Source organism: Dipodomys spectabilis, unplaced genomic scaffold (genome assembly GCF_019054845.1).
Source record: "Dipodomys spectabilis isolate Male_0828 unplaced genomic scaffold, ASM1905484v1 ptg000146l, whole genome shotgun sequence".
Classification (NCBI taxonomy): Eukaryota; Metazoa; Chordata; class Mammalia; order Rodentia; family Heteromyidae; genus Dipodomys; species Dipodomys spectabilis.
This window is the reverse complement of record NW_024870823.1, coordinates 2,042,006-2,061,605: the sequence shown is the minus strand read 5'-3', so window position 1 is coordinate 2,061,605 and position 19,600 is coordinate 2,042,006.

Here is a 19,600-nt window from a genome sequence, read left to right as displayed (position 1 = left end):
GTGTTAGAGTACTAGCCTTGAATAAAAGAGCTCAGGGACAGTGCCCAGGCCCTGAGTCCCATGACCAACCAACCAACCGACTGACCGACCGACAGACAGACAGACAGATACACACACACACACACACTCTCTCTCTCTTCTTTCTCTATCTCACTTACTCACAATTGGGTGTGGTAGACCCTTCACTTGGTGACAGGAAAGGAGTTGGAGAGACCTGAGATGGTGGTACATATCCATCATTTTGATAGTCTACACAGATTATTCATGGAAACACAAGTGGTACATACTTGTTTGCCCTCTTCCCCAAACTGTAACTTCACAGGCTACTAGGCATTTGATAGTCACATGCTTCCCCAACCCCCTGCCTCCAGCAAACTGACCCACTAGTTGCCATATCTAAGGGTATGGAAATGTCTGCTCTGCCCTAATAGGCTGAAAGACTATTCTGGATCCTTCTTTAATGTCTCCTTTTAGAAAAGAAGAATCACAGAATGTCAAATTTGGAGGAGATCTCAAAAGGTATGTAGTGCAAATCCCACAGTGTACAGGTAGAAGAATATCCCATGTGGTCAGCTTTCCTCCTTGGTCACTTGGTCACTCCCTTGACTGATCCTTTCACATTTCTCCATTACAAAGTCCCAAGTTTTAGCCTGGGATTCAAGGCCCTTACTTGACCCTGTAAGGTGTCTATATTCCCTTATTTGTAAAACCTCCCATCTGGGCTGAACTCTTTCCTTCAAATTGGAACATCTTATCTTCTTTGTCACAATCTTGCCTTCCTCAATAAAATTTTAATCAAAATCCTAGAAGGATATTTTTTTGGAGGGGGGCCTGGTAATAAAGCAAGTATTGACGTAAGGATAATTTTATGATTAAAACTGAGGAAAACTGATGTCCCAGTTCAGCCAGGCTGAGGGCAAACTCTGCCCTACTTAGTCTTTCTTTCTATCCAGATCTTTAATGGATTGGTTAAGGCCCACCCACACTAAGGAGGACAATCTGTTGGACTCAGTCAACTAATTCAAACAAACATTCACAGCCACACCCAGAACAATGTTAAGCCAACTATTTGGGCACCTCCTGGCCCAGACAAACTGACATGGAATATTAGCCATCAGAAGTTCACCCTTGATCCACTTGATATCCATGTACATCTCCTTAAACCATATTTTATCTTCAATTAAAGACAATAATGAGGTTATAATTCTGCCTGACATGATACAAATATCTTGCTTACAGCCAAAACCCATACTAATCCCTCCGCTAGAAGAGGAGCTAAAGTCCCTGATGGATATTTACTTTTTCCTTATTATCCTGTAACTTAAATACTGTGATGAAAAATTAACAATGTGTAAATACGATGATGATATAAAGTCAATACATCTTTATTACAGGACTAGGGAAGGAGACAATAAAGATCTGCTTAACATACAGGTAGATTTACATAATATATTATATATAATGTCTAATAAAATAAAGAGTAAATATCCCTGACAATTACAGTCTTTTTCTCGGTAGTCACATGGTTATAACTTCTCCCATTACCCATTCTATATTCTCTTCATCTTCAGTGAGCACCTCAGCAGCTTATTCTTTACCTCGTGGAGCACTTAAACCTTCAATCCTAGAGTCTATGCAACCATAGTGCTGGCTGCATTGGGTTACAGTTTTCCATTGACTATACAGGCCATGATAAAAAGGAATCTCCTGCATATATTCTCCTCCTTACCTTCACTGTGGAGTAACAGTTCCATTTCCCTTAGTAGTTGGGGACCAATCAGCCCAGCCAACAATCTCCCTTCTTTGCCTGTTGATTCTGAAGGACTAAGTGGCCAGGTGTCAATCTTAATGTCTAATCCAATGGAATCTTTGCTTTGGGATGAAGTCCTTTAAGTTATAACATCATGGGAACAGGAAGCAAAATTTCTGTCCATAGGTTACTGGACCTGTAAATCCTAGCTCCAGAAGGTAAAGCACCAGCTACTGGAGCACATCTGGCTTTCTGGAGAACCTTGCTGTGGACCTACAGGGTATTGTCATCTAACTGGTCCTGTAACTGAGTCTTCAGAAGGCCATTCCTCTAATCTATTAAAACCCAGCTACTCTAGGATAGTGGGTAGAGTGTGCCAGCTTTCTATTACTATAAAAATGTGTCTGAGAAAACTTATAAAGAGAAAAGATTTCTTTTACCTCACAGTTAGGAAGTTCAGTGGGCCCCATTGCTTTGGACCTGTGCTGGGGCAGTATGTTATGGCAGAGAGTCATAGTAGAGCAATGTGTTCACCTGTGGCCAGGATTCTAAAGAGGAGAGACTAGGGTCTCACAATTCCCTTAAGTTTGTATTTTCAAATGACCTAGATTCTTCAACCAGGCCTAAAAATTTCTACTACTTCCGAAAGGTACTATTTTAGGGATCAAGTTTTTAACGCATAGGCCTTTGGGGAACATTGAAGATGCAAATTGTAGCAGTGAGTCCATGGTAGCGTCAGTGAATCCCATATATTCCAATGAAACTCTCCTATATAATTAATATATACAGACAAAAATAAGCTACAGCAAAATGGAAAACAAACAAAAAGCAACAGTGTGTGGAAAGCCAACATAGAAAATAAAGCATTCATTAAATCTGTGGATGGTGGTTTTCTCGGGGAAGAAGCATTGTCTGTAGGGAAGGCAAATTCATATTCAAAGTCAGTATTTGTTTCAACTATCTCTTCCATGATGGAAGCTGTTCAGTGTAATCAACTTGCTACTAGGCAGCTGGCTGGTTGCCCTGAGGAATGGTGCCATATCAGGCACTTGGTGATGGTCTCTGTTTCTGGCACATTGGGCACACACAGTGGCCATAGCCAGATTGGCACTGGTGGGTAAAGTCTGCATTGCTGAGCCCATGCATCATCTCCATTCTGCTACTGTGGCCACTGTGAGCATGAGCCCATCAGAACATGTTCAGGATGGAAAGCAGCTGACTGGTACCCACAGAATTGGCCATCCCAATCACCCATTAAAATTGTTCTCTGCAGAGGTCACCTTTTAGTGAGCATTTACGTACATGTGAGTATCTCTATATTTTTTTCCTGTCCAGAGACATATAGCTATATCCCTCTTTCTCAAGTTTCCTGGTTACCAATTTTCTAGTCAAATTCCTTCCTTCCAAGTCCCTGATCATCTGGCCTAATCATCAGCCACAGACAATTAATCTGTCTATAAGCACACACCTGGCCATTTTCCTTCCAAGAAAAGCAAACAATTGGGTGTATTTCTGGATGTGCTTCCCACTGGGAAGGTTTTCCTTCCACAAGTATCTTTCAGGAGTGAAGTACTGAACTGTCCATTTTCTTTCCTTCTTCTTTATTATTATTATTATTATTTTTTGCTGGTCCTGGGGCTTGAACACTGGGTCTGGCTGCTGTCCCTGAGCTTCTTTTGCTCAAGGCAAGTGCTCTTCCACTTGAACCATAGCACCACTTCCAGCTTTTCTGAGGAATTTATTGGAGATAAGATCTTCATGGAGTTTCCTGCCAGGGCTGTCTTTGAACCATGATCCTCAGATCTCAGCCTCCTGAGTAGCTAGGATTACAGGCATGACCCACTTGCACCTGGCTCAACTGTCTATATTCAGATGGCACATGAAGATTGTGTAAAACCATCTGTAAACCAGGTTGAGATCTTCTTTTTCGCTGTCAGCTGATCATAGAGGATACTGTGTGAGGTCACAGGTACAAACTGGGAGACAGAAGGCAGGACAGTAAGATTAGGTACTGTTGTCATTTGGGCTATTTTTTCATGTAATTTATTTATGCCTTCAGGGCCTGTTCAGACCTGATCGCCTCTGTACCACTTCCATTTAGTGATAAAGTATTTACTATGCCCACCCTACTTAGAGCTTGATAAGTGAGAGGTCCCTCAGTCAATGATGGGCAGTTCCAGGTCACAGGGTAACTTGGTAGCCTATGGTCAAATGTTCAATTTCTACTAAGTCACAGTATCATATTGAGAGTCATCTTTTAAAGAGGGAGTAGTTATCTTCAAATAATGGTAGAACCTTGCTGTCAAACCCTAAAGGCTTATACTACATTTTACCTGTAGGGCCTTCCCAGAGGCTCTAGATATTGTCTGCTGTTGACACATAGATTGTACTGCTGGGTCAGATGATCTAGTGGCAGAGCAGCTTGCACAGCAACATGGGCCCATTTCAGAGCCTTCCACTGAAAACTAGTAACTTTGCAACTCACTCAGTAAATGGATAGAGTTTTGCACTCAAATGAGGAATATATTGCCTGCAAATCCCAAGAGGCTCTATGGGCATTACACCTCTTTTATGACTGCAGGAGGGGCCAGATGCAAAAACTTATCCTTCACCTTAGAAGAAATACCTTGGTATTCCTCACACCACTGGACCCCTAGATATTTCACAGAATGAGCCACATCTGTAATGAATCGACACCAGTAATGACACTACATCTGGTATACCAACTGCAATTGGAATCACCACCTGGTTAAGCTTAATCCACCATCATTCTCCAAGATCCATCTGTCTTCTGCATGAGCCAAACTGGTGTGTGGAATGGGAATGTGGTGGGAATTATTACATCTGAATCTTTTACGTTCTTTATCTATCTCTTATTTTTTTTTGGGGGGGGGGAGGATTACTAGATAACACCCTATGCCTTATTCATGATAAATTTCTGACACTGACATACAGCCCCAATTTCCTCCCCCAAAGTAAATTTGATGATGGTAGTCCATAAGGGCAAGCCCTTAATCCAAAGGGACTGTGACTTTATAAGGAGAAGGCTGAAGTATGCCTCATTGTCAAGCATTTGCCTAGCATGCCCATGGCTCTGGGTTTGATCCCTAACACAAATGAAGATGGAGAGGGAGGAGAAGGAGGAGGAAGAAAGAAAAGGAGAGCAGAAATGGCTCACTTAATCCTTCTTAATATGTGAAAGCCAACATCACCTTGAGACGCTATTCATCCTCCACCAGCAAAAGGGCTCACCAGGTATGAATGTCCACTCTTGAACTTCCTAGCTTTTGGAACCATGAGCCAAATAAATCACTTCTTTTTTCTTAGAGACTACCCACTTTGTGATGCTTCATTAAGTAAAAGCAAATAGACTAAGACAATAGTCCTCACTGTGTAGGTGAGGGAGATAATTCTGCCTGTGGCTGAATTGATCTATTCCAAGTATGTATTTTACAACTGAGGAAATGAGCACAGGAGGGAAGGGGGATTCATAGAACCTGTTATAAGATGGACCTGGGAGAAAGATCTTGACCTGCATTCATATTTATGGTGCATAAACTGGTAAGCTTTTCAGGCTAAGAGGATGCCAGGTCCTCAAGAGAGAATTCTTCATTAAAAAATTTTTTAAAAAGAAGGAATCAAATTCAGCCACAGGAAAAGAAGATATTCATGTCACTTTACAGTGGGCAAGGCTGTATTTGGAAGGTAGAAAGTACTTTCTTTGTTGTTGATTTTTCAGTTTCCTTTAAAGTCAACTATGATTATTCTACTGTCTTTGTCAGGGATTAGTTTAAGAATAGACTTTGGGTGGCCTGGGGATGTAGCTTCAGTAGTACAACACTTGCACAGCAGTCCTGAAGTATTGGGTTCAGTCCCCAGTGAAGGGTTGAGGTTGAACATGCACCCAGTTCAAGCCAATAAGACATGAAGGAGATTTTCAGGGGACTTCTGAAAAAACTTCCATGCTTTTAAGAAGCAGACACATCTCTTCCTTCTCCTGGATGTTGTGTCTGGTGCAAGCATCTTGATAGCACAAATAAAGCCAATTTTAAGATAAAGCCAACAGCCAGAACACATCACAAGAGAGGCACGAAGATATAGGAGTGATGGGAAGCTTCTGTTTTACCTCGGGAGGTTCTCTGGAAGGAACTGACAAGAGACAGATTAACAGGAGAAAAAGCATACACATTTGTTTAATGTACTTGGGAGAAAGTCACAGAGGAGCGATTACCTAATAACACAATGAGGTTCAGCGTCTTATATCTTATCTTCTTCTGGGAGCAAGAAGTGGGGAAATGAATGGGCCAAGAGAGTGCTGAGTGGTTTGTAAATGGAAAATTTCTGGAAATCAAGTAGGAGACAGAATAGCTGGGGCGAGGGGAGGGGAGGTAAGGTAAGGGGTGGAACTGCATGTGAACAAGTTTGTCTTATTATGCTGCTCAAGTCTCCCTCTATCTCTCAAGGTGTTTGAGGTGCTCTCAGAATAGTTGAAATGTCTGGATATTCTCAAGTGATTAATCTTTCCTATTTATTTTATGAGATCCCTAGGGAGGAGGCTTGCATTTCTTTTGCAAGTTAGTGAAGTTGGGGTAGAGAGGGAAAGGTTATAAGATTACTGTTTTAGCTCAGCACATCAAAGTACCACTGTGCCATATTGTTTTCTGAGACTCAACAAAGACGTAGACCTTAAAGGTACCTGGATTCAACGAATCAGTACAGTACCTGGAACTCACCACTTCTAAACTTCCTACTTAGGAGATTATGTATTTACTTATATGTTTGAGCCTGGTTTTCTAATGCTTTCAGCTAAAGCATCCTAATCAACAGAATATGAGACTGGATTTCCTATGGTAGGAATTACAGCTAATAAGATTTGCCTGTTAAGCAGATGTGAATGGTATCTTCACAGACTAATGTAGCAAGAAAATGGTGTTATTCATTCTTCTAGACATTATGGTGACTAATGCCACTACCTGGCTGGGCCAACAATATTGAATTTCTCTACTTTTGTTTGTATTTCTATTTGTTTTCTTTCTTTTTAAAAATCAAAGTCAATCTAACTCTGAGACTCAGACTTGCTCAGTGGGCAGATTATTAATCTTCAGGGAGTTTGCCCTTTCCCCTGAAAGATTGTGTTCAACTGGGCGAAAGTGTGAGGCATCTCCTATAGATATCAGCCAAAAGAATTTGTATCCTCAGATCCCTTCCAACTGGGCAATTTTGCTGTTTGAACGCAGTGATCTGGCAAGGCTGGAAACCCAATGCCACCCCCCCACCCCCACTTTTCACAAGCAGAGTTGTGTCCTCTTTTTGTCCTTGTCTCCCTCGCCACACTTGGTTCTCACAATCAGAGTTGTGTTCTCTTTTTGTCCTTGTCTTTGAAGGCCCTTCCAGATCCTCCAAGAGTATCTAATCATCACAATCCACCCAGGCTTTTATCAAGACCAGAAGGTCTATTATCTTTAAGCAGCTTCTGTTTCCTGTCCAGAAAAAAAAAAAATTCCTAAGGCCAGGGAAAACAAAAAGCCAGACTACCAGTACCTGTTTGGAAAGAGAAGGCAATGGAAAAATAAACAAATGATTTATCTCGTCTCAGGTAGCTCTGGGGCCTTTAGAGAACCCAACCCAATGAAAAGATTTGTACCTTTTGCTGAATCACATCCTGTTAACCAATGATGATGAGAAAAAGAGAGATGTGGTGGGTCACTGCTTGGGAATCTTCCAATTAGCACATGAAGCCTGCCTGACAGCTCAGAGCCTTTGGGAGGTAGCTGTCTCTTTCACATCTTACATGTCCCTAAAAATATCTTTTTTTCTTTCCCATTGCATTCCCTTGGTTGTCTCTTGTGTTCACGTGGAAAGGACTACTATAAATACTAACATCACTACTGGGTGGGAAGAATGAAATGAGGTCACTTCTGTGAAATGTCTTTGAATCCTTCCGCTGGAGGAAGGGCCTACAGCCTGCCCTGAGCTGGAACAGCCGCCTGTCTTTCCCAGTCTCCTTCTCAGTAGAGATGGTCATCCTGGTACAGCGGTAAGCTCCTCTGTAACCTGTGTCTGCCATGGCCTCCAGGTGGCATTGGGCATCCCGGATTTATAGGCTTGCCAACACAGAAATAAACCTGGGTAGTAGATGTCCATTCAACTAGGATTTCCATACTGTTCCCACCTAGAGCTGAAAGGACCTTTGAGATCATTAAGACTGGCTCCCCAATCCTACAGATTTGGGCTTGGAGGCTCAGAGAACCCAAGAGAATTGACCCCTGTTCACCAGAAACTTGCAACCAGGAGCTCCTCTTGGTTCTCAGCCCTCCTCTCCACATGGTCTTGCAGTTCTGCTCATTGGTCCCAAATGCCCCTTCAGAATGTCTGAATAATCTCCCTCTCTGGTTGCTGTTTCAGAGGCCAGCAGACCTCCTGGCTCCTACTCTATCTAGGTTGTGGGGCCAGAGGATGACTACACAAGGGCAACCAATGGACCTCAGGTGTTGGACTAAGTTCTTGCTCAGATTTGTTATCCTCAGAGAATTTTTAAAAGAGACTTGGGACAATGGGTTACTCAGTAGACAACCTGGAGTGCTTTCCACTCTACAGGTTTATTATTGATTAAATATTTTTTTTTTTTGCAGTACTGAGGTTTGAACTCAGAGCCTTGTGTTTGCACTCTAGCTCTTAAAGCACACCTCCAGCCCATACTTATATATGTGTGTATGTTATGTATATTTGTATGTATTATTTTTGTGTCAGTCCTGGAGCTTGAATTTATGACCTGGGCGCTGTCCTTGAGTGTGTGTGTGTGTGTGTGTGTGTGTGTGTGTGTGTGTGTGTGTGTGTGTGCCATCTGGGACTTGAACTCAGGGCCTGGGTATTCTTGAGATTTATTACTTTTGAGGTAAGGTCTCATGATTTTCCCAGGGCAGTCCTCAGAGCTCTCGATATTTCCACCAGAGGCCTCCTGCATAGCTGGAATTGTCACCGGTTGATACATGAGGGCTTTCTTCAGCTTCCCAGTTCTCAAGGTCCTTGAGAGCCACTCAAGGAAAGCATTTCATGGTGACTCAGAAGACATTCTCATAGGCTTTACTATTATCACTGAGAGCCATACTTCTCTGTAACTGCTGACCATGCATTAGTGACCCCATTTAGGTATTCTCTTCTGTTCAAGAATCTAAAGAGGAGTTGGCAAGAGGACCAAGTGCCAGAGGTAACAGTGATCTCTGCCCACAGGCGAGTCTTTGTCAAAGGGCAAAAGTACAACAAATATAGTTTAAATTTGTTAATTGGCTTTGGTTGTGATTCTAGAATCAGGCAGAATTCATTCTGAAGGATGGCACTGGCTTAATTCCATTTTGTCCTTCTCCCTCTCTCTCCATTATTAGGAGAATTTTTTAAAATTATTTTTGCCAATCCTGGGGCTTGAACTCAGGGCCTGGGCACTGTCCTTGAGCTTCTTTTGCTCAAGGCTAGCACTCTACCACTTGAGCCACAGTGCCACTTCCAGCCTTTTCTGTTTATATGGTACTAAGGAATCAAACCTGAGTATTCATGCATGCTAGGAAAGCACTCTACCACTAAGCCATGTTCCCAGCCCAAGAGAGTTTTCTAACTCTCTTTTTTACTGTCCTCTAGCCTCCAGTAACCTTGGAATTCCAGGAAGGGCAAGATCATGAGTAAACATCTTGTTACAAAAGCTAAAACTGCTCCTCAGTTAAACCATGCCATCTTCTTATGGAGACACCTAAACCATCCTGGGATAATTATCAACCAGAGGACTTTGTTGACCAGGACCACATAAGTACATGTTACCTTTCTTCCACTGCTTAAACCAAAGATTTATGTCAGTACCTTGAAGACAATGTTTGGGGTCACTGCATCCTTTTGTCTACCCTACTTGGCTAAATTTGATTGAATCTTTCTCTAATGGTCACTACTGCTTTGTATAGGGGCAGATGGCCAGCAGATGGCCAGTTGGGACCAGTTGGGACTCTTAGAACCAAGGCTTTTTGTCCTAAAACTGTGGTTTCAATTCCATAAGTAGAAAACATATCCTAATGGATAGAAAGGGTTTATTTTTTATAGAGGAACAAAGCTAAACACAGCAGAAACAAAGAAGAAAAAGTAGGTTGGTTAAAGTTCTTATAAGGCAGTAACAAGGAGACAGAGTAGTAGAAAAGTAGTTGACTGGATAACATCAGGTTGCTTTATCTTTCCTTTAGGGCAGAGATTGAACACAGGGACTTGCAAATAGTAAGTCTGGATTCTACCACTGAGTTATACTTCTAGCCTTCACTTTTCTTTTCCTTGTTATTATTAAGGATTAAAGCAGAGGGCCCTTTATAATCATGCCTGTTAAAACTTCCCTATTTGGGAAATTTGGCTATCATCTCTCTCTCTAGATTTCTCAGAAGGTCAGTTAAGAACTCAGTTTCCATTTGGAGATCTGAAGCGGACTCCATTTTGATTTTTACTCCAGACTTAGAACAGAAGCTTAGTTAAAAACATTATAATATTTTTTAAGGGGGAAGACTGCAGAAGCTCCAGGGACAAAGTTTAAGACACCTTAGCGCAGTAAAATCCAGTCAGAGAACTGGTCAGAGGTATGGCTCTCCTGGATCTTCTATTACAACTTGTGTGTTTTGCTCTTCCATTATCCAAGATCAGCAGCCCTCACCCTCAGACTTGACTAGATGGAACTTCACCAGGAGGATTGTAGAGCTGAGTAACTCCTCTGCTTCCTCCTAGACTTGCTGAATCAAGTACTTGAGGTTAGGACCAAAGATTGCATTTTTAATAAACACTCCAGGGCCTTCCGATTGGAACCCACTTACTGTGTGAATCTGGACAAAGCTCTCATCCTCTCTACATTGGAGATAAGGACTTTGCAGGGTGAGTGCAAGGATTAATTCAGAAGATGGATGGAAAAGTACTTACCAATAATGTCTTACATATGGTAAGCACTCAGTGTCAACTGTATTGCTATTATGATTATTTTAATCATGTCACTGCTTAGTAAGATTGCCTGGTACTGCTACTCTACTTTGAATCTCTGCCTTGCCTGAAAGATGTGTCTTTGTTCTCAGTCCTCAACATCAATGCCAGTCCCAATTGCATTCCCAATCAGATGGATTTCTTGTCACTTACTCTGACTGTAGACTAAAACACCATGACTATCTCTGATGTCCTGCGTGCGCACACATACACACACACACACACACACACACACACACACTAGTGTCTCAGCTCTGCACATTGCTCCTACAAATGCTGGTTGTCAAAGCATTGAGGGTGTTGACAGAAGGAGTTTTTGGGTAGGTGAGATGGTAGGTGGGTACTTCTTACCATTTTTTTCTCTTTCTTTCTTTGCTTGTCTGTATTTTCTGCTTTGTTTGTCATAAATATGTATTACATCTGTACCAAGAAATAATTGCGTTTACTTTTTATAAAATATAGTTGTTGCTAAGTCTAGAAAACTTTCTCTGAAAGATTCTACTGCATTCCAAGCACTCATTTTAAACGCCCCCTCAGTGTCTCTCTTCTCTCTGCTCAGCTACATTTGCATAGCTTGTAAGTTGCTCTTCTGATGCTCTTTTTTTAAATGTATTTTTTAACTATCTTTAAGTAGTTGTACAAAGGGGTTTCAATTCATAATATTCAGTGTACATATGTGAAAAAGGAACCAGGTAACTTGAGGAGATGGTAGGATTGGGAGAGATGGGAGAAGAGAATGAAAGAGGTGACATTGATCTAAGTGCATTATACTCATAAATTGATATGTTGAATCTGTGTATGCTTTTAATAAGATTGAACATTATTGAGCAGGCAGTAGGCAACTTGAGGAAGAGGCTGTAGAAATAGCTTGATAGACATTCTGGTCATAAATTAAAATCAAAACTACATTGAGATTCCACCTCACTCCAGTTAGAATGGCCATTATCAAGAAGACAAATAATAACAGGTGCCAGCAGGGATGTGGCTAAAAGGGAATGCTACTACATTGTTAGTGGGAATGGACACTGGTTCAACCACTCTGGGAAACAATATGGAGGTTCCTCAAAAGACTAAATATAGAGCTCCCCTCTGATCCAACAATCTTATTCCTGGATATTTACCCAAATGATCACAAACAAGGTCACACTAAAGCTACCAGCACAACTATGTTCTTTGCAGCGTTATTTACCATAGCTAAAATATGGAATCAACCCAGATGCCCTTCAGTAGATGAATGGATCAAGAAAATGTGGTATAAATACACAATGCAATTCTATGCTTCCATTAGAAAGAATGACATTGCCCCATTTGTAAGGAAATAGAAAGACTTGGAAAAAATTATATTAAGTAAGCCAGACCCAAAGAAACATAGGCTCCATAGTTTCATTCATAATAATTAGTATATGTCTAGGATAGTCCTAGCAGAAGATCACAATAGCTCAATAGCTATGTACATATGACCAGATAAAATGAAGCTAATCAGAATGAACTCTAAGCTATGGAAACAAGAGGTTTTTTTTTTTTTTAATGTACTATGTGAAGTTCGTTCTTCCTTCCTTCCTTCCTTCCTTACTTCCTTCCTTCCTTCCTTCCTTCCTTCCTTCCTTCCTTCCTTCCTTCCTTTCCCTTTGGTTTATTCCCTATTGCAACTTTTTTATTTTGGTACCCTTTGTCTTTTATATATGTTTATCTGATTTGGGGACAGGAAGGAGAATAACAAAGTCATGAGACAAAAGATAAAGGGGGAGCCAATGCAACAGCAATACAAGACACTATGTTGGAATGAACGTTACAACTTGGGGGGAAGGGGAGTTGGGCGGGGGGGAGAAAGTAGGAGAAAATGTCTATTTTCAACATGTTTAATGCTTCCACGTATGCTGGTGTCTAGTCAGAATCTGTGCTCATAACTGGCTAATGGATACCCAGTCTATGGTCAAAGACTCAGAGAAGAATGGAGGTTTGATGAAAGTACGAAGTAAACACTTACTCTCCCCACTGGGAGACAGTAGCCGGGAGGAGTGATGAGACAGTAAGATCCTACCTACCTACCTAATGCAGTGTGATTATGGCTGCCTAGAGGGTTTAGAGCCCACCTGGGCCTCTTGGCATTTGGTCTGTGTCATCAGAAGTAGCTCTTGTAGTATTTCTTTCTTTCTTTCTTGGTCAGTTGTGGGGCCTGAACTCTGGGCCTAGGCACTGTCCCTCAGCTCTTCAGCTCAAGACCAGCACTCTACCATTTGAGCCACAATGCTACTTCTGGCTTTTTCTGTTTATGTGGTGCTAAGAAATCTAACCCAGGGCTTCATGCATGCAAGGCAAGCATTCTACCACTGAGCCACCTTCCTGGGCCCTCTCTTGTAGTGTTTCTAAAGTTATTGAGGCATTGAGTACATTGTTGATAAATTTTTGCCACAGGTATTAGCCTAGTTGGTGCTCTTGCCCCATGTAAGGCCAGTTGACAGAAGGTAACAGGATGGGACAAATTCTACCTCAGAAAAATGCAGAACCAAGTACAGAACCTACAGGACGTAGGCTGAGCAATGGACTGGCCACCTACTGTTTGCCAAGTTGTCTTCTCTGTGCTGGATGGCATACTAAATCATGTTCTTTCTTTCCTCTTGAGTACAGTCCCCAAATCCCTAAAATTATCCCACTTAGCCCTTTCTAGCTTCAAATGTTTATGCTTTAATGTAAACATTTAGAATGTAGGAGCTAAAAAGGTCACAGCAGTGGTATTCTGAATACCAGCTCAGAAGAACCAACTGGTAAATTTTCAGATTTGCAAGCTGATTATTACACTCAGCCATTATCCATGTATAGAATTATATAAATGGATAGTCAAACTACATTAAAAGGAGAAGCAATAAATATTTAAACCACATTGATTCACAGTTATACTATATGAGATGCTATTGAATGCCTGACTCTGCGTGTAGTGGTGTGACTTTGACTTCGATAGCTTGAATGTAGCCATGCTGATAGTATTTATACCACTAAAATCAGCCAACACTACAAAATAGAACATTCCCTCAGAGCCCAGAACACCACTGGCCTGAGAGCTAATGAAATCTGTGAATTTCCCCCAGGTCCCATGAAGCATGGGTGTGTGTGTATGTGTCCATGGAAGTCCTTGGATTGGGGGTGGAGGTGGTACAGAAAAGGAAGAGAAGGAGCAGGAGGAGCAGAAGGAGGTGACAATAGGTAGGACTTTGTCTATTTTTCCAGGTCCAGAGCCAGGCCATCTAGATATTAGCTTGCATGCCTTTGCTACAAATTTATACATAATTTTGTTTATATACAGTTCTTTTAAGAAATTAGCACATTGCCAGGCTCTGGTGGCTCACGCCTATAATCCTAGCTACCCAGGAGGCTGAGATTTGAGAATCACAGTTCAAAGCCAGCCTGGGCAGGAAATTGTTATCTCCAGATAACCACCAGAAAACTGGAAGTAGAACTGTCACTCAAAGTGGTAGAGTGCTAGCCTTGAGCAAAAAACTTCAAGGACAGTACCCAGGCCCTGAGTTTAAGACCTACAACCAACAAAAAGAAGAAAAAAAAAATTAGCATGCTTTAGTTATACAGAGGGATTTTATTGTGACATTTTATTTTGACATTTCCAATCAAGTTCCAAGGTATTCCAATCAATCTCCCGCTCTCTCTAATTCCCTTAACTCCTTCCCGCCCCCTTCCTAAAACACTGCACAGGTTTCATTGTTCTATATTCATACATGTAAACGACGAAGTTCTTTCTTATAGTTAAGAAAATTGAAAGTGACTGATCTGATCTAATTCTCTTATCTTACTGTTCAGGAAATTAAACTTTTACAATTCAGATTCAGAGTCAAGTAACTTCCTGTGGGCCTCCTGGAGCCATGTCCAATGCCTTACTGAAGGGGACCTCCTGATGGGGACAGGCTACTATAGACCTAGCCCGGAGCTTCTCCAGGCTGGAGCAGGAGGAAACACTGCCCCTCAGACCTGTGGTCCTTGTCAGTTTTTGCCAGATACAGATGAGACTTCTCTCCAAGTCTGGCAATGTGTTCTCTCATAGTCGAAACACATGAGGATACTTTAGGACTACTGGCTGAGTTTTCCAAACTCATGTACCCTGATTGATTAGAGGGCAACCCGAAAATCTGGCCTTCACAAACAGGTGTTAAAACTTGTTCCCAAAGTTTGGTTAAGGAAACCTGCTTGAAGACTTATAAAACCAAACAAAGCAAAACAGAATGGCTTTCTTCCTCTTCCTCCTCCTCCTCCTCTTCCTCCTCCTGTTCCTCCTGCTCCTGTTCCTCCTTTTCTTTTAAAGTAGAGCCAAATATGGATATCAGAGGTGGCTGGTCAGAGGGCAAGAGGATGTGTTATGGTGTTATGATAGGATGGGTAGGTGGGGAGAGCAGTAAGAAGTGTATGCATACAGAGAGAGTGGGGGAATGAAGGGATGTGAAGAGCAGGAGGTAGGGGCCTGAAAAGTCTGAAACATCTAAAAGCATCATTTTTAGAGGTAAGAAAATTTAGCTCCAGGTGTCAAGTAGCATAGAATTTCCAGAGAGACAAAAGTCTTGCTAAAGCCTTTCCACAAAACCTGATCTCTTACATTATCATGTTTTGCTTTATTATGTAACCCCAATTATATAGAGCTCAGTAGGTATACATTGCACAGACACATTTTTGTGCTCCTACTTTGATGAATAATTTTATAGTGTCAGATTAATTTGTTAGGGCTTCAATAACAAAAAACCCTTGGCCAGCAGACTTAAATGACAGAAAGGTTTATGCTCACAGCAGTAGAGGATAGAAGCCCAAGCTCTGGGTCTTAGCAGGTCTGCTTTCCTCACAGAATCTCCACACTCGTGTCTTCCTCTTGCTCTTCTCTGTGTCACATTTCTTCCTCCTCTTTTTATTTTATTTTTTTGAACTGTTGGTTAGGGGGCTTGAACACCTTTGGTGCTTGGTGCTGTCCCTGATCTCTTTCACTCAAGGCTAGTGCTCTACCACTTTGAGCTACAGCCCCACTTCTGGTTATCTGGTAGTTAATTGGAGATAAGAGTCTTACAGATGTTCCTGCCGGGGCTGGCTTATACTGCAGTCTTCAGATCTCAGCCTCCTGAGTAGCTAGGATTACCTGTGTGAGCCACTCATGTCCGGCTTGCCCTCATTTTTTAACTTAGTTCTCTCTTTAAAGATCTTCTTTTCACACTCTGCTACCTTCTGAGGGGCCACAGACTAAGACATCAACATGTAAGTTCTGTGGGGTCATTGTGTGGCTCATGTATAGAAAGTGTTTTTGCTATCCTGCATGAACAGTCTCCTGCTTGGATACAAAAGGTCCTTCCATTTTGCCACGGAGAGGCTTCATCATCTGTGCATGCTGACTGTTAGGGTTAGGGCTCAGAGCATTTCCGGGCAACTAAGTGCCTTTCAAAATTTCCATCTCTCCTTTAAATTACTTTTTTTGGAGTCTTATTTTACAGGAATTGATTTTCATAGGTGGGAAGTCCCTAAACTATTTTCAATATTAGCAGATGTTGCTAATGACATGGAAACAGGTGCAAGGGCTGAACACAGCTGGACGTGGGTAGGAAGGACAGACCCCTCTCCTCCTCCCAGGGGTGCAGCGGGGGTGGGGTGGGGGACGGCGGAAAGCGGGGGCACAGAAGGCCCTGTTAAAGGTCAGGTTCCTATCAGTGCATATGTGGAGCAATTCTGGCTCAGATCTGTTGTCATCCATGCCTTCATTCTTTCCTAGACCACTGGACTTTGGCAGACATTTAAAGCAGGCTGAACAACTGCCAATATACAGATGAGCAACACTGTCACATCTTTGCCTTTGTGAGTTTACTGAGGTAGCTATTAAATAAAGTGACTCATAGAAACACGAGTTCCGCTTAAGAGTCCTACAGTTGTGACCAATAAAACTCTTTCGACCTGGAGTACTAGTTTCATTCAATCTCCAGAACTATTTCAAAAATTGCTGTATAAAACTTTGGATGAGCTGAAGTAAAATTCTTTCTTGTCTCTCCAAATACACATTCTAATGAATCAGAAATATGAATTTTAGGTATTTCTTTAACAACCCAAGTAGTGAACATTAAATAAGAAAAAGTGTTGCTGCTGGACTTGATGATAAACATACTATCCAAGCTATTCAAGAGGTAGAGGCAAGAATGAATTTAAGGCGAGCTCAGGCAAAGGTAAGGAGACCTTGTCTCAAAAATGACATATAAAAAAATCAAAGGAGCTGGGTACCAGTGGCTCATGCCTATAATCCTAGCTACTTAGGAGGCTGAGATCTGCGCTTAATTGTTTGAAGCCAGCCAGGGCAAATGTCTATGAAATTCTTATCTTCTATTAACCACCAAAAATTTGGAAGTGGAGTTGTAACACAAGTGGTAGATCACCAGCTTTGAGTGAAAAAGCTAAGGCACAGAACTTGAGTCTTGAGTTCAAGCCCCAGTACTTGTGTGTATGCGTGTGCATGCACACACACACACACACACACAAACACACACACTCACACTCATATCAAAAGCAACAACAGAAAATTGAAAAATACAAAAACAAAACCCAAAAGTAAAAAGAGCTGATGAGCATAGGTCAAGTGGTAGACCACTTGTTTAACATGTACAAGGGGCTGCATTCAAACCCCAGTACAAGCAACAAAAAAGAAGCATTGTGTGTATCCTTCTTATTTTCTGTTCTAGTGGTAGAGCACCTGCTTGCAAGCACAGGCCTCTAATTCAACCCTCAATACCACCAATCCCTGCCCCCAGTACCAAAATCCCAAGCCATAAACAACTAAACAAAACAAAGTATGTGGTTTAGAGCCCCAAGAATTTATTATATAAAGGAGACTCTCTTTTCACTGATCTGATTTGAATCTTCAAAAGGAAAGGCATTTTAATCAAAACCACTACACTACTAAAAAATATAACCACTCTCAGACTGAAGGAAAAGGGATCTGATTATCCTAGAAAGCAGGCCTAGGCTATGAGATTAGCATAGCAGTCTCTTTTCTTCAAGGGTGACTAAGTCTATGTTCTTTGGAGATGAATAGCTGGGGACGAGTCAATCTGAAATTCCTACAACCCTTCCAAGGTGTGGACTTGAAAGACTAAGAGCTGTGATGATGTAACTGCTCTCTGGTCTATCTCTAAACAGTCTCTAAACTCAGGGCAATACTGGCTGGCCTCTCTGCCAAACTCAGCAGTTATATCAACACAATTCCACAGATACCTTGTATTGCTTAATAGAGGAATGCTGTCAGGGAGCTGAGATTTGAAGAGGGAAGAACCAAGAAGTACACAGAGGTAGCTTAGAAGAAGGTGGGGCTTTGTATATTGATTTCTGTCTAATCCCTATGAATAGAACTCTATAAACATGAAGAATAGAGTGTTCATTATTTCATGCCTGTGATGTGATGATGAGTATGATTCTAAAAGAGATTTGTGTTCACTGGAATGATTGAGCATGTGCTCAATAAGAAATGAAAAGATCCAGTGGAAGGAGTGGAGGGGTGGGGGTGGGATTTTGGGAAAGGCTAATTGTGATATATTGTGATGTTTTAGATACCAACCGCCACTTAAACACTTGTATTAGATTCTCTCTCTCTCTCTCCCTCTCTCTCTCTCTTCCCCTCTCTCTCTTTGTGTATATATAAATATATATATATATATATGTAATTTTTTGTCACTTGACAAAATACCTTCCATAAACTATTGAAAGAAAGAAGGATTTATCTTGCCTCATTGCTTCCAGTTTCTATCCATAGTGCTTGGTTCCAGCAATTCTGATCCCATGTTCAAGGGGAGGCTACTTATCTCATTCTGGACAAGGAGGGAGAGAAGGTGAGGGGAGAATAAGTGTGTGTGTGTGTGTGTGTGTGTGTGTGTGTGTGTGTGTGTGTAAATATTCCGAATCCTAACACCCTTGTAAGTCTGCAGCAGGGGGCGTGGGGCAGGGCATTTACTATGAGTGTGAGTTATAATAGTTTACTGGCTCAGTGGAATTTAAAAGCCATGGCTGCTTCTTCCTACTGCCTATGTCCATTGGACAAGTCTTTAGAGATGTAGTCTACCTCCTTAAGTTTCCTTCCTGGACTCTGGTAAACTGTTCTAGTTATACTCTAGAAAGAAAACTAGGAAAGTCTGCTTTAAGGTCTCATGGTCTGGGTAGATGTCTTTTTACTCTTGGAACCAATCATGGATGAGCAAAGCACTTTCTGCTCTCAATCCCGGCAAACCCCTCCTGTCCAGTAGGAGCAGGGCAGTAGATGGCCCATTGATTAATGGCATTGTCTAGGGAGGAAACATGAAAAATGATGAGAGCATACCTGAAACTTTTAAACTCAAAGTATATAGGGTTATAACTTTTAAACTCAGGGTTTGAACTCAGGGCCCTGTGCTTGCTAAGGGGATGTTGTGTTCAAGGTACTGCTGATTCCCCTACTTATGGTCTCTTATATGACTTGGATTATGGGCTTGAGTTACTATACCTGGCTGGACATCTTTTGGTGTAAGATCAGGACATTTTCTTAGATCAGACATCTGTTAATTGGAGTTCTGCTTTATGTATCTTGCCTCAACTACCTTCACAATTAATTTATTCTGCAAATATTTATTAAGTTCCACTCTGTTCCAGATATTCTAGGTGCCAAGTGATACTTCAGCCAATAGCACAGCCTTGCACTCATGGACTTCACAACATCTTGGGATCATCTATGGGTTTGCTTTTTTTTTGTACTGGTACTGGAGCTTGAACTCAGGGCTTTGTGCTCTGGCTGGGTTTGGCTTTTTCACTCATTGCTGGCCCACTACCACTTGAGCCATATCTCCAGTTCTGGTGTTTTGCTAGTTAAGT